The sequence below is a fragment of the Balaenoptera acutorostrata genome, chromosome 10, assembly GCF_949987535.1.
Source record: "Balaenoptera acutorostrata chromosome 10, mBalAcu1.1, whole genome shotgun sequence".
Lineage (NCBI taxonomy): Eukaryota > Metazoa > Chordata > Mammalia > Artiodactyla > Balaenopteridae > Balaenoptera > Balaenoptera acutorostrata.
In genome coordinates, this window is record NC_080073.1 from 78,143,615 (window position 1) to 78,160,154 (window position 16,540).

The window sequence follows — 16,540 nt, forward strand, 5'->3', positions numbered from 1 at the left end:
GTCTGATGCTTTTTCTTGCAGACTTTTATTTGTTGGCTTGGGCTGGAACCCTGGCATCACGAGACTCTTGGTAGCTTTGAGTGGGAAGGACCTCGAGGTCATCACCCAGACTCCACCCAGTACGGGCATCCCTTTGGGAACACCCTGGCCATGGTCTTCCAAGGTGCTGGAACACTGCCCAGGACAGGGTGTTCACCCTGCCACAAGGCAGCTCACCCAGTTTTAGACAATTCAAATGGTGGGTAAATCCTTCTGTACGTTGAGCTAAGACCTGTTACCCTATAATTTCCACGGATCCATCCTCTGTTGACCCCTTTTCCCACCTTGAGCCATCTTTAAATATTTGAAGGCAACCTTCATGGGCTGCAAGACTTACTTCTTACTTCAAATGTCCTCTGGTTCTTTCAACTATTCGGCACATGACAATTTTCTCACTTTCACCCTCTTGGTCAGCCTCCTTTTTTCAGAGCTGATGTATTTTTTGAGGCAACATACTAGGTACTTAAGCTAATTAATCTTCTCTACAACCTTGCTTGGTAAATATTATCTGCATTTTCAGAAACAAATCTAAGACTTGATGAGATACAACCACTTATTGAAGGAGATGGGTCTACCTCTGTCTAGCCCACTCCATGCCTCTGATGAAAAAACAAATGTTGGTCAGGTACAGGCAAGGTTGATCTCAGATACATCCCAAGATCTGCAGAAGGTCATTAGAAACCTCCCATGCAGGTGAGCCTCTGTGTTTTGTTGCTACAAGGTGTGCTTACTGATAGAGATTAATGTTAACTTGAGGAGTTAGGAAATGACCATCAGAAAACGCTCTGCCTGGGCTTCCCTGGTGGCGCAGTGGTTGAGAATCTGCCTGCCAATGCAGGGAACACGGGTTCGAGCCCTGGTCTGGGAAGATCCCACATGCTGCGGAGCAACTAGGCCCGTGAGCCACAACTACTGAGCCTGCGCGTCTGAAGCCTGTGCTCCGCAACAAGAGAGGCCGCGATAGTGAGAGGCCCGCGCACCGCGATGAAGAGTGGCCCCCACTTGCCGCAACTAGAGAAAGCCCTCACACAGAAACGAAGACCCAACACAGCCATAAATAAATAAATAAAATTAAAAAAAAAAAAAGAAAAGAGATTTTATCAAAGGGATCTTCTTCAAAGGGATTCTGGAAAGCCATCAAATATTTCAAATTTCAAGATTTGTTAAAAAAAAAAAAACAAAAAAACACTCTGCCTGCTGGGAGGCAACTATACACAAGGTGAGTATGCAGGAAATTTGGAGGCAAAGAGATGCACGAGGAACAGGAAGCAAGAAGGAACTCAGAAGATTTGTAAGGCATTTCGTTTGGAAGCTGCACACAATGATGGAGCAGGAAGAGAAGGCTCAGACAGGGAAAGGGTGAAGCCTTGCGAGTGACTAAAGAGTGTGTTGCAGCCTAAGCCTGGTGGCTATATCTGGAGAACAAAGAGAAAGTATTTGTTTCCTCCCAGCTGTGCATGCACCCCATGGGGGTGCAAAGCTCGGGGACAAAGGATACTATGCCCGGCCCCCAACCTCTGATTCTAGGTGAAATGAACACAAATTCGAAAGAACCCAAGTGTAATCAGAAAGGGAGTCCTTACAACCATGCCACAGTGAGGGTCAGGGATCCCTTCTTTGCTCTGTGTCTATAAGTTTCCAGATTTTTCCTACACTACTTGGTGGAGCTACTTCCTTCCCTTCTCCTGACTGCTTTCCAAAAGCAGAGACTGCCTGAGGATGACACTGCCTTCCTCCTCAGCTGCCCTACTTCAAACCAGCTCTCCACCCAACAATGAATACCGAGTGGATTCCTCTAAGCTTCAGGGCGCTGCTCCCTGGAAGCCATTGCCACATAGTGTTTGACGGAAGGTGCCAAAGGACAACATTAATGTCACAGCTGAGCCCATGGGCATAGTCATGAAACGTCTCCTTTAAGATCTCCCCTTTGCCAGTTTGACCCAGAGAACGGCAGAGCCCTGCCCTTCAAATCATCACGTAACATGACAGAAGTGAGTGCAGAGGGTCCCTGGATATTATCTCCTCTGTACACTCAAGAAGGCAGGGGGCCTCTTTTCCTTCTAATTCTCCATCTTGTTCACCACTTGAGAAAATCCAGGTCCAGCAAACGGATGTGGACCCACCCAGGGTCACCTGGCAAGGGAATTGCAGGTGCTGGACTAAATCAAGGTGCTGAAACACAGCCCAGCTTCCTTTCTACTAAATCACTCTGCCTTCAAGCTCCTGCTGTCTTTACTTGGATGTGCTTTGGTTAAAGCTTTGGTTAAAGATAAGGCTTTCAGTTTTCCTTCAGACTTTCTAAGGAAAAGCAAGACAGAGGATGATAAAAGGCACGTCTTCTCTATGGGGAGCTGCATGGAGGCAGGGCTCGCATTTGTGTCGCTGGTCATCGTATTTGAAGCAGGTAGCACGGTAACTGGTATGGGAAAGGTGTTCAGTACCTGTTTGCCGAAAAATGAGTAAGTCTCTGACTTGGAGTGGTGGCGAATGAGGGGCACTGATAGAGAAACACCTCCTGGGAGAGACTATCCACAGCGACATAAAGAAATAGATTCGAAAAGGTATGGCGCAGGGTAGGTACTCAAAATATTTGGTGAAAAAAAAATGAATCCAGCAAATCTCATCAAGGAGACTGTGGAAAAATATTATAGAGAGTGGCAATCTCCTTGGAAGACTTCAAACTATAGACCTCCATCTGGGGACGATTTGGGCCTCTTCAGACAATGTATCCATTCATTTGTTCATCCATTCATTCATTCATGAATTCAAAAACACTGAGCACAGGCTATGTACCTGGCATTGGTTCAAGTGTTACGGATTCAGAAGTCAATCTCCAGTAACTCCTCAAGGATGAAAATAATAAACCTAGCAACGATCATTTAATGTACTAAGGGCTATGGCAGAAGCACTTCGCTAAGTTGCCATAAAATTGCAGACTTGATGGGCATTTAGTTTAAGGTGGAGTGGATGGGGGAGGGGGGAGGAACAATCAGGCTGCAGTGGGTAGTTGGGTGGAGAAGATGAATGAAGTTATCGGGGACAGAGAGAACAGCGCACACAGACATAGGTAGGCATTAGAGCTCTCTCATATTGGGGAAATGGAAGGTATTGGGTACAGCTGGAAAGTCAGAGGGTGAGAGGTACGGCTGGCCGGATGAAAAGGGCCAGACCTTGAAGGTCTTGTCTACCTTCCTTAAGTTGGGGCTTCACAAACTTTAATGCATGTGAATCACCCAGGGACCTAGCTAAAATGCAGATTCAGTAAATCTGGGGAGTAGATAGAGAACCTGCATCTCTAACAAGCTGCCCAATGATGCCTGATGCAGCTGGTCCCTGGACTACCCTTTAGGAAGCAAGGCTGTAAGCAATGGGGTGCAATGGAAATATTTCACTGAAGAGAGTGACATTAAGAGAATTGCATTTTCCCAAGAACCCTGTAGCAGGATATGGAGGATGGAATGGAGGGAGACTCTGCTGGGGTAAAATACAGAAGCGGCAAGAAATTTTGAGCATCTGAACTAGATAAAGTTAGGAAAGAACAGTCAATGTTCAAATAAACAGGTGTAGACTGGTATTCTACGAAGTCGCTATAAAATCTTTCTCCCAGAGGAAAGGTGGCTTGTGAGGACGAAGACGAAACAATGAAAGCATAAGAGGCAAAAAAAAAAGTCAAAGAAGCATGTAATGTTATTTGAATAAGTCTAGACCCCCCTCTGGATCTCAGTGGACACGTCAAATCTAGCCCCAGTCATGACTGAAAAAGCAGCCAGCTAAGGGGAGCAGCATATCTGCAGACAATTATCACAACAGAGCAAATAAAATCAGCCTTCTCAGCCATCACTTGAGAGACACTTGCATCTAGTTTCAGGAAGCTTCAGGAAGAACAATTGTTTCATAGAAAATTCTAGAAAATAACATGGCAGTCCACCTGGTCCTGAACACAGTGCTTGTTGATTTCTTATAACTCACAGGCACCGGAAATTAGAAACACCTATTTATATTCCTGTCAGAAAATACCCTATCAGCTCTAAGGCATCTTTAACTGAAAGGAAAAACTCAGACAGGAGTGAAAAAAAAAAAAAAAAAAAGAAAAAAAGAAAAAAATCAAGGGAAGGGTCTACATTGTTGAAAAGGAAAGGCAGGTGGTAAACATTTTCTCATATACTGAAGCCCCCAAAATGCAACTTCTAATGGGATTTCCCTCCAAAGAAAAGAAGAATCGGCTTCGTGTTCTAGGTACTATTCTGGGTGGCATTCTGTATCCAAAGATGTACAAAAGCAAAACCCCCAAGAGTCATCTCCCCTCTCACTCTTTTTCCCCACATCCTGTAAATGAGTAAACCTCAACCAGACGCAGAGGTTGAAAACACGCAGCCAACTGGAAAAGCCATATGGACACACGCTTCAGAACAGCTTTGTTCACAGTACAAGACAAAAGAAAAGAGTGCAGGAACCTACCTTGCTCGTCTGTGCTTTGCAGCCTCGTGAAATTTAACCCTGTACTGGAGAGCTTCCCAAGAACCTCTTTGGGGAGGTGAAACTGAAGGGCCTCCCCTTCAATCACAGCCGCGGAGAGGGTGGGGTTGCCCAAGACCAGACTTCAGCTCCTCGGCTCACGGGGACCTCAGGGAGCAGAGGTGAACTGCCGTCTAGTCTCTGCTGCAGGAAGAAACTGGGTGACTCGGTGTGGCTGGAGGTGGGGGGTGGAGGCTGGGGGAAGGGAAGTAATCTGGGAACCGTATTAAATAAGAGATCCTCTCCGCATGATTTCCTGTAGTAGGTGCCTGTTGCCTCTCTCCAGGCTCCCCAGAGGAAATAAGACATTTAAATGTGTCCTTTGGCCACTGGCAAGAAGAGAATAAACATGCTAAGAATTGTGGAAGTGAGAATTAGCAGGGCAGCAGGCAGGGGGCTGATGGGCCAGCTAGCTTTACCTTGTACCAAGTGCTTTCTTCCTGAAGTTTCTCCAAGTGTTTAACTCTGCAAAAGTCAAGCATGCCCTCATCCTCTTCCACCGAGCTGAAGAATTTTCTGGCCACACTCTAGATGCGATGCTGGAGAGCCGTCAGTAAGAGGCAGGCCGGAACAGGCCTGAGAAGGGTCTCCCTGCCAGCCGAGGCAAAGACCCTCTCAGCTCTGTCTCTGGAAACGCTGATGACAGTCTGTGTCTAATTCTGGAACACTTCCTCAAGTCCTCGGGCCATTTTACCCTAGGGTTTAAAGAATTCTCTGAAGGCAAACATCCGTAGATTGCTAGAAGCAGGACTCCCCGCTACATAATTGGTGGGGCTCAGTGCAGAATGAAAACGTGAGGTCACTCCTTCAGAAACTAAGGATTTCTAGATGACAGCAGAACCTTAAACCAAGTGCGGGCCCTTCTGAGAACAGGGCTGTTTGCGGCTTATGTAGGTGGTACATCTGTGAAGCCCATCCTGCCACTGTGTCACCGAACGCAAGTTGTGTGCCCGACGCACAGTGAGGCCAAACAAACCGAAACATTGGAGTTTGGAGCAGAGAAAGGTTTTTTTGCAGGGCCATGCGAGAAGAACGAGGGGCTTATGTCCCCAAAACCCCACATTCCCCGAAGGGTTTCAGCAAAGCATTTTTAAAGGCCAGATGAGGGAGGGGGGGTCCCAGGGTATGTGATCAGCTCGTGCACAATTCTCTGATGGGCTGAGGTCACAGGGGTGAACATTATCAATCATCAGGTGCCAGAAGGTCCCAGGGGCTACATGCTCATGATCATCAAGTAGTTAATTTCTTCCATCTGGTGGTTGTTTTTAGCATCTGAAAAACTCAGGAAATATGCATGAAATACGATTATCTGGGTACTTCAGAGAGGAGCTAAAGCAGAGGCCATGGGGGAGGGGTCCGCCCTGGGATGGCCCCATAGGGTCCTGCTCGGTTCCAATAGGAAGCAGGCTGGAACTGTGGGCGTGTTGGTTTTAACAAGCTGTGTTATCAAGAGGCCTGGACTATTGCCACCTTGTTCTGAGGGGTGACAGTCAGCCTTTGAAGAGCAATGTACTCAGAAGCTGGTAGAAAGGGGGGGAAAAGCTGGGTTGTGGGTGTGAGCGGGCACAGACCACAAACACATCCCTGCGTTAAAATCCCACCAGTGGTCTCCTCAGTGCTTTTTGGTCCACCACCTCACCCCCATCCATTCTCTTCCCCGAAGTCAGAGCAACCTCTCAATTGCTGTCTTCATGGAATTATCAGCATGCTTAAACTCTTCCAGTAGCCTAAGGATAAAGGCCAAATGCTTGAGCATGGCTCACAGCCCCTTCAGGACCAGCACTGGCTATCCTCTTGCACCTGACCTCAAAGCCCTCTCTCTCTCCTCACGCCCCCTTTTCCTTCTCTCCATCTCCACCTCTATCCTCTCCTGGAATTCACTCTCTGAAGGATGCCTTCTACCAACCCCTAATCCTTTGAATCTCACATCTTCTAGAAAGTCCTTTTCTGATTCCTGGGCCCCTTCTGTGTTCTTCCGTAGCCAACCATGCTTATCTCTCCCGGAACACGCATAACTCGAAGTGGTGAAGGTCTGTTACTTGCCCACGCCTCCTGCTGGGCTATAAATTCCATAAAGTCATGGACGGCGTCTATTTCAGCATTACACCCCTAGACCTAGGACCCACGAGGGCGTTATTTGTGTAAGGTGGCATTAGCAGGAAGCGCACTATTAATTACAGCTCTCCACTTTTTGAAAATGGGAAAACATATGACTCAGAGGAAAACATAAGATGATAGTTATGGTTTCACAGTTTAAACTCTGGCAGACAAAGTGGAGCGATTTCACAGGCAATACGGCAGGGCTATTATTAAAACACCACAGTTTGTCATGTGCTGTCCGTCCCTGTTCTTACAGGGACTGTATTATGAGTAGAAAATGACCTCTATTCAGAAACTGAAGCTCTGGACATGCCAAGAGGATGGAGGACTGAAGTTAAAAGAAAGGTTGAAGGAAAATGGGAAGTGGTTGGAGGTGAGAAGGGGGTGGGGGGATGCCAAGTGGGAGAGAGGAAAGGAAAGAGGGAATGAGGAGGGAGGAATGTAGGAGGAGGGAAGGGAAGACAGGTAAAGATGGAGAGGTGGGAAGAAACACAGGGTCCAGCAAAGGCTGGGAAACTGTGGGGTAGAGGGACAGAGGGGTGGAGGGGGGTGACTCTCCAGGTCACCGTTTCATCTAGAAGCATCTAGAAACTCCTTGTTCCCTCCATGACTCCCCGGTGCCTTTCCTGTGCTCCCTGATAAATCAAACTGGTGTTTTCTAAAACCCAAAATGCAGAAGGGGGTCGAGGGTTGTGCCACAGAGCTGCTGTGACGACACAGAAATTAGCTTCTGTGTTTTGCTTGGATTTGGAAACATCTTGAAAGTCACCTAATTAGTTTTCTCTTCATGGTTGTAAATACTTTGTGACAATGTACCTGCTAGAATTTCCGAGCCAGTATTCGTGTATTCTGGTCATTTCTCATAGTTCCTATGAACCAAAGGGTCACTTCATGTATGTATAAGGGCTGTGTTTAGCTGAGAGGCCTCAGCTGAGGCTGTCGGATTGGAGCACGAGCTGTAGTAGTGGAGATGCATAATCTAACATCTATAAAGATAAGGTAACAGTGCGTTATTCTGAATATCTAGTTTTGTGCAGTTAATTGTAATTTAGTATATGCAGAGATCTATAATAAAGCAAAGATATTCCTTAAACCAACGGCTTAAATTTTCTTCATGGAGTCTCAATTTTGTTCCTACTTAATAGGCATTACTTCCACTGAAGATGGAATAGTCGAGAAACACAGTGAAAGACGTTAAAGTGGAAAAAGATGACGGGGTGTCCTGTCAACAGGATGCTGAGTATCGTCTGCAGACCCTTTGTGAGGCGCTGAACCTATAGAGGTCTATACCTTTGATTATTCTGGCTGTTTTATAATTCTGAAAGATGTAGAAACTGATAGAAATGCAGATGATTCTTGTTCATAGAAACACAAATTACCTTTCTCCAGTAGAGATACCGTTGACTTTTACACTGTAGAAATGACTATCCCAAACATGGCATTTTAATGCTCTATAGGCTATGAGTCAGTTTTGCATCTATGAGCCAAGTCGGTTCAGCGTTCCTGATTTGCCTGCACCAATATGTCTGCTCTTGAGATTTGTCTTTGAATGAGCTTTAATGTCTTACCATCCCTTCATTAATAGATGAGTTAAATAAAAACTTTGTCACATGCTCATTTTATATTTGTATGAGAGTGATGATTTCACCTTTTGATAATGATCTTTTAACGGAAGTCAGGTGATAAGCAGTGAATACAGTAAGTCATGTTAGGAGTTTGCCTTAGCAGAACTCTTTTCCCTCAGGGAAAGAATGAAGCATGTTGATTACCAAAGTAAATAGAGAAACTGCCTCAGCTGAACAATTAAGAGGGTACAGAGTTCTGGGAAGGGCAGAAGTATAGGCAAAGCCCAAAGTGGGATGTTACAAAATGTAACTGGATGTGGATTTACCAGGTAAGGAAAAAGTGCCAAAGCTGGACTCATTGAAACTAGTAGCTTGGAGGAAAGAGGACCTTGATAAACAAAGGGCACACATTTCGGGTGTTTGATAATTCTTTAAAATGTTATTTTCAGAATCTGTAACCACATAGACAACCATCCAGAAATATCTTACTATCAATATATTTGTGTGGTTTGGTTTTTCTTTAATTTTGGTATTTGTTGTGTTTTTAATTGATGTGACTTGCAAAATACATTTTTTTAATATCAAAGATGTAAAGCGATTTATCTCTAAGGAATGTTCTGGTCAATCAATCCAACCTGCTCCTTAATGCTCTTTGATCCAGATAAGCAGGTCAACATAAAGGCTTTTATGTTTTGTTTTTCACTTTTGAAATTAATGTGTCATTGATTCCATTATTTTGAGGGGGAAAAAAAAACATACCTAAGAGCTCAATGTGGAAGTCTGGATGTTTTCCTGAGAAGAATGGTTCCTCATTTGGGAGGCATGGTGAGAAGTATGAACAATCATGGTAAGTAACAGAACAAGTGTGTCTGCTGGGTGCTCAAAGATCACTTCCTGCAAACCGGGGGCTCTTCCTGCACAAGCTCGAAGTGTCTCCTGAAAAGAGAGTCAGTACCGCCAGCTTTGGCTCCACCTACATTGGAGGTGAAATTAGTCATGTTCCATTAGCCTTTTTTTCTCTTTGCCAAATACTAATATCACATTTGTCATTGAAGACGGAGCACTGAGAGGCGACTCCTAAGGAGTTCTATGACTTTCATTGTGTCACTGAGCTATAAAGAGGAAACGTGTGTTCCATAGTATCAACCCTGTCAAGGAGACAACATATGCAAGAAACATCAATAGGATTGCTCTTGGAAAATAAATGTTCGCCTTAGGTAAAACCACTGTCATATGCTCCCCTGGAAAATTAAGGTGTTAGGAAAAATTAAGGCAGAAAGAAAGAAGGAGAGAGAGAGAGAAAGGGAGGGAGGGAGGAAGGGAGGGAGAGCTAAGTCCAAGTATTTTGGGGAACTAGGAATTCTCATACACTGCTGTTTAGGGAGGCAATTAGGAACTCACACCGCTGAGTGCGTGTTACTTAAATCACTTGCAAGAGCAATTTGGTGTATCTAGGAGAGTTCAAAATTCTGGATATATACTACTATATATCTGAGAGAAATGCTTACCTATATATACAAGGAGAAAATACAAGAGTGTTCAATTTCATTATTATTATTAATAGTTAGAATCTGAAGAAACCTATATGTGCGTCAGTAGGGAAATGGATAAAATATTTTAGTATTATTACAGTAATAGTGAACTAGATCTATATGTGTCAACATGGATAGATAATTTTTTTAAGTGAAAAAAAAAAAGGCCAGAATGAAAAAAGCCAGCTTCAAAAATATATATACACAATGATATATAATGGAAAAAATGCACTATACAATCCAGGAAAAAGAAGGTATGGAATAGGACTAAGCAGACGATATAAGATTTTGCATTTTATTCTATGTTTTTGGTATTAAAAAAAAGAAAACTCACAAAATATTAATAGTTTAATTATGTTTGGCATGTAATACAGATGCTGGTTTTTCTCTATAGTTTGTCTTTATAAAACGAAAAAAGTCACTAAAATATTATTTTAAAAAATAGAGACATGTTGAGTCATAGACTAGACACATTCTTTTCACACCCTCCACCTGCAACTGTGGTAGAAAAAAATTAAGGGAAAAGAACTCTGGGAAAATGAGAATTATCTCCAATCCTTGGTGGAATTGCAGTACTATCCTTGGCTAGATCTCAGATTCTCTCACTTCTTCCACGTGAAACAAAACCTCAAGGGTCCTCAGGGCCCCCTTCAGGTACACAGTCACCTGCATGTTTACTGACAGCTCAGCAGTCTACCACCTGCTCTTTGATATAGTTCACAGGAGAACCTGTAAAACCTCCATGAATACATGTAAAAATTTCCCAAAGACAACGAACTTTAAAAATGTATGTATCTTAGGAAGTTTGAAAGAGAAATCATTTTATTTGGATGATGTAAAGAGAAACTTGCTTTTAAAAACTAAACTTAGGCATTCTGCTTCTGAGCATAAATCCTGTTTCATTTGTTTGGTTGGTTTGGTCGATGGAGTTTTAGCAACAAACTAGTGTGGGTTGAAGAAAATTGGAGGGGGGGGCGGTTATAGTGATAAAGGAAGAAGCTGTGGGTTTGTGAGATGTGTCCTAAATTTCTCTAAACTCTGACTTTCCTACCTGGTAAGGAATGAGATGTAAGTGAGTCTCAGACTCACTTCCGGCCTTGCTAGTCAACATCTCCGATGTAAAAATGAATAAACAGAGACCATGTCTCTTTAAAGATGTGAGAGGGCAATCACTCATCATCCAGGAGATATTACTGTGATGATGTTACAGCCCCTGGTGATGCAGGGCTTCCTGGGTCTCTGCACCCTAGACTGTCACCCTGAGGCATTTCTGTGCCCCATCAGCACACACAATGTGGGTCTGGGTTTAAAGCCTTCTCCCTTCTCAGGAGCTTCTGCCCCCAGTTCCCTTTCAATCTCCCTGGGTGTCAAATCCTGGTCATCACACCTGCCCCAGCCCGTGCCCCTGGGCACAAATACTTCCCCCTCCTTGTTCCCCTCTATCCCCCTCATACTTACTCATCACCACTTGCTCTTCCACTGTTCCTTGATCGCTGACATCTAGCTCATGCTTTGACTCTTTCCTCTGCAACCGTTCTCTGGGATTTCTGCATCCTCACATTCAAGACCCTGGTCTCTCACCTCCTTGAGCTCCTCCATGCCAATGACCTGCATCCCACTTTAGCGAATTGCCATGTTCTGCCACAATGTGACCATCGGGAACGGCTCTAATTTGAAAATACATGATTCTAAGTTTGAATATTTTTGGTGGGGAGCACACCCTTTTACTGCCTCTTCCTCACTTTCATGGGACATCTGCCTTCATTGAGAAGCCCAGCTCTTCTACACCTCTTTCCTTAGTTTCCAACTATTCAAGCTACAACTACCTTCCTATTAAACCAGATGCCATGCAAAGCTATTTAAATACTCTCTCTGTCAACCTTCCCTATATCTTTCCCCCTTGACATTCCACTATGCCACTGGTCCTGGGGGACCTACCAATCCTCCCTGCTCTCTCTGTGACTGATGGGGAAGGCCACAATACGTTAGTGAAGAGATATTCCCATTGCAAAATACAACTGGATCCTCATAGCTGCTTGACAAGGATGTGCAGGACCCAGTAGCCTACTTGAGCTCTTGAGAGCTGACCTCTCACACGTGCTTTGTAACAATCCTCTTCTAGCATATTAATCTCTCCCTTTCTACTTGCTCCTTTATCCTTTTGCCTAAAAAGGTGTTCATACCTCTTACTCCAAAAACATTTCAACAACAAACTTTCTGGTAACTCCGCCTACTCTTGAATTACCATCCTGTCTTTTCCCTTCCGTTTTCAACCAAACTTATGAAAAAAAAAAACCATTGTTAATCACCCAGCCTCTTCCTCCTCTCTCTGAAGTGCTAGTAATCCATCCCTCTTTCTAAATCTGACTCTTAAAGTCACCAATGACTGTAGGCTAACAAGGGCTTTTCTCAAGTCTCCTCTTTCTCAACTTGAAGCTTTTAACATGTCAATCAATTCTTTCTTGAAACTCCTCTCTCACCTTCCCTGCATCTGTACTGCCTGGGGTCTCTATCCTAGGACTTCCCATTTCCTCCCTCCTAATCTGGCTTTTCTTCATTCCTCTTTAAATGAGGGCATGTCCCAAAATATCTCACATCCCTTGTCCTGCTTTTGGCACCACCATTCTTCTAGTTCTTCAGGTTCAGATCTGGGGTGTGATAATTAACTTTGCTTCTATCTTTATTTTTCCAGTCCCCCCATCCTTTCCCCAACCCCAAATCAGTTTCCAAAACCTGCTGATTATGATTTAGACAGACGGCTACCATATGTCTCTTTCTTTGCATATTCCCTGCCATCACTTCATGTTTTCATTTATCTCTTCCAGCCTGAATGACAGAAAAAAAAAAAAAAACTATCCTCAGCGGTTCCTCTCCTGGATTCCCTCCTCCCAGCCACTGACACTCTGCTGTCAGGTGAATTTCCTTATAGCAGTGCTGTGATTTTGATACTCGCTTCTCAAATATCTTTCCATGACATCTGTGTTGCATATACACGCTACCTATCAAGAGACTTTGCTCTTTGTATTGCTATTCAAAACGCTCCCAGTCTATGCCCAGTCTGCCTTTCCAGTGTAACTTCTGCTCTTCTGTACTTAGCCTTGGCTCCAGACCCAAATGAATCTCCTTCCCTCCCTCCAACAAGCTTTGTCTTTTCCCTTCTGCAAAGAGCTGGGCTTTCAGGTGGAGTCATCCTTCAGTCTCACATAAGTCCACATACACAGCATGAAGTCTGGCTCTTCCATAAACTTTTCCCTGATAAATGATGCCAGAGGTGATCTCTCCCATCACTAAAATTCTAGAACACATAGTGTTTGCACCATTTAGTAACTTTTCCCGGTCTTGTATATTATCTGTTTATGATTTCATAACCCAGCTGTTCAAATAATAATAAAAATTAATAATACTCCAAACCCACTGAGAGTTTACTATATGCCAAGCCCTTGACATATTAACCTATTTGATTCTCCCAACATGCAATCTTTCGGTATGATTTCAGCCTTTCCTATACGATAGCAAAAGGAATGGCTGGAGTTTCCATCCCATGCACTGTGGGAAATCCACCACCAGTCTTCCCACCCTGCATTCCTCTGGGATCCTCAAAGAAGGAGGTGGGGGAGAGAGTTGAGTTCCTGTGAGCCATCCTCACTGGAGGCTGTGCTGGACCCAGCACTAAATGGCTTGCTGCCAGCATATAGCTCTTGGTTCCTGCCTTTGAACCCTAAATCCTTCATTTCCCCAGAGTCTCATTAGCATAAGGCTGCTGGGTGGAACAGATTTTTTGTTGACAGTCTGAGAAAAGAAAGAGGGTAATTACATCAAAACCCAGAAAACAACTTACATTGATCACTGGAATCATTGTCCTTTAGTCCCTCTGCCTCACCCCACGTGGAATTTTCCTGGTTAACGTTCTCCTGAAGCCTTTATCTATCTCATATGTCTGGGCTCTTCTTCCTTCCCAGAGCCTTTGACATCTCCCTTTACTCATCCTCTCACTGCTGAATAAATTCCTAGTTCTTCTCACCCTCAAGATACAGAGTAACTCATCTCTCCTTTTGTTTTGCACTCACTCATCTGAATACCCAGTGGGTTTCAGCTTTCACCTCCAAAATGATCCAAGTGAAGTATCTTCTAAAATAAGCTTCCATCTTTATGCTACTCCCTTAGAAGGCTGCTGTACTTTTATCAATTTAAACAGCAACATTTTATTTTTCTTCCTCACCTGTGTATATCGTATCTTCGTGGCATATGCATGGCTTATCTTTTATTCTATATTGTAAGCATCTTGACTGCATCTTTTAATCAGCTTTGTATCCCTCTTTGTGCCGCATACTTATTGAATAAATAAATTAATAAGAGAAAGAAAAGGCATGAGGACAGATGGCTTTTAAGATGGATAAAGAGAAGCGATGACTGGTTTCTATCGATGGCCAGGAAAGCTTAGAAAGCCTCTTTTTCATGGTTGCAGATAACCCAAAGCTGGGAGATAGAAAGTACACAGAAAAATTCAGCAAGGTCTTGAGAGTTCTGTACTATTTCCAGAATATACTGACTCTTACTAGGGCCAAGATTACAAAAAATGTATTCTGTAAATACTGAGCATCTCAGGAAATGACATGAGGTGTTCTCCCCCAGCTCCTTTTCTTTCTGGAATGAGAAATGTAGGGAAAACTAAGCTGCCATCAAGATCTCCCTGGACTAAACCCTCTCACCAAGGCGTGGGCAGCCCTGGGCAGCCCTGGGTTGAAATCACTTCCTCTGGTTTATCGTTGTTGAAATGGCCACAAAGCTAATGACTCAGTTCATTCCCAGGGGATAACTTTCATTCTCTCTGTCTCAATAAGCTGTCATTTCTTCTCACAGAAACAGCAATGTTCCCAGATCTTAATTCTTCACATCAACTGGAGTTTATAAAAACATGTTCTTGATTCCTCTGAGAATCATGAAGAATCTTCTTCATTTAATGTTTGTTCCTAATCATCCCCAGCTACCTTAGGGAGAAAACCTGCCAACAGCACCAAAGATGTGACAATTCCAGCCCAGTCTCCCTCTGAGAAGGTTTTGTTCCCAAGACTAGAGACCCAAGAAGCTCACAGTCTAAGCGATTAAGTAATTTCATAACTATTTAAGTTTAGAAACATTTTAACCTCAGAATGTTAATGTCATCCAGAGTCTGCATACAACTTTAATGTCATTTGGAAAAATTTACTATCTACTATTATTTCAATTGTTCCCCTCATACTTCCATATCAGATGGAAATAGGATAGAAATGAGGATAAAGCAGTTTAGAAGTCACAAACAAAGCTCTACTCCAAAACATAGTCATTTATTTGGGAATGCAGAATGTATTTTTAACAAAAACAAAATTTCTAAAATAACAACAACAGCAACAAGAAAAAATGCTATCATTTTCTGAGTACTTATCATGTACCAGATACTATACTAGTTTGAATGATATTTCGCTCAATTCTGATAACAACTCTGAAAAGTGGGTATGAGGCCTTCCATCTTTGCTAGGAAAATAAAGCTCAGAGAAGTTGTGTAACTTACTCATGGACACTTAGCTGTACTTTAAAAACATAGAGTTACTTTTTGACTCTCATAGTAAATACTGAATAAATAAATTAAGAAAAGAAATAAATGAACCAGTGGCTTCTTGAAACCATCCATGCAGCCTATGTATTTGTCCATATGCAGAGAAAAATAAGCACAAAAATTAACTACAATCTTAGTAATAAGATTATGCAGAAAATCAATTATTTTGGATAAAAAAGGTTTTAACACTGAAGTCTGATGTTTGAGAGAAACTGGTCTAAATAGAGGAGGGAGATGAATATTTTGGGGAGATAATTCTAGTCACTTTGAATTGTACTCGAAAACTTTTGACTTCACTTTTCTTTAATACATAAGTCCCCTACACATGAACTAGTTCAGTTCTGAGAGCGTGTTCGTAAGTCCAATTTGTTCATTAAGTCCAACAGAGTTAGCCTAGGTACCCAACTAACACAATCAGCTATATAGTACTGTACTGTAATAAGTTTATAATACTTTTTGCACAAATAATACATAAAAAACAAACACAAACACAAAAAATAAACATTTTTAATCTTACAGTACATTACCTTGAAAAGTACAGCAGTACAGTACAACAGCTGGTGCTTCTTAGTGTACCAGCTACATCACTGCTGATTTTATGCTTGTTTCCGGACATCCTGGGCTTGAAATAAAGACTCTGTACTATTGTACTCTATACAGTACTGTACAGTAAAGTACACAAAAGCACAACCACTTGTAGAGGATGCAAGCACATGACCGTGTACACCACACACGTGAACTAACTCATGTGATTGGACATGCGAAATGCACGTTTACATCTTTGAAAATTTGCAACTTGAAGGTTCGTATGTAGGGGACTTACTGTGCTAGTATTTCTCTTTACACTTTTATATTTATCATCATGAGAGGTTTCCTTTTACTGTCATACGGAACAAAATGAAACATCCCTAGTTACAGGTGGCAGAAATCCGGGCAGTGACTCTTCCATATTTTATACCTTATGATCCTTTGTCATTATTAGAGACTCTGGATCAAATCCTGATATCAACAAAAATCCCAGGCATCCCCTTCCCCCAACCCAAACAGAGAAATAAATCAGCTTTGTGGTTACTGGGGGGACGGGGGAGGGAGGAATTGGATGCAGGCAGTCAAAAAGTACAAACTTCCAGTTATATGGTAAATAAGTACGAGGGATATAATGCATAACATGATAAATATCATTAACCCTGATGTAT

At 42.9% G+C, this 16,540-nt stretch overlaps 1 protein-coding gene across 5 annotated transcripts in view; it reads right to left on the reverse strand.

Annotated features, from left to right (window-relative positions):
* ADGRF5 (adhesion G protein-coupled receptor F5) overlaps positions 1 to 4,750 on the reverse strand; it is a 109,417-nt gene extending 104,667 nt beyond the window's left edge. For 2 of the 5 annotated variants that reach the window (XM_057555450.1, XM_007193836.3), the window contains exon 1: positions 4,498 to 4,749. The gene's annotated coding sequence lies outside the window, so the exon portion shown is untranslated. Of the gene's footprint in view, positions 1 to 4,497 lie in introns of all 5 variants that reach the window. The other 3 variants (XM_057555453.1, XM_057555452.1, XM_057555451.1) reach the window with 2 other exon arrangements.
* Positions 4,751 to 16,540: the final 11,790 nt, after the last annotated feature.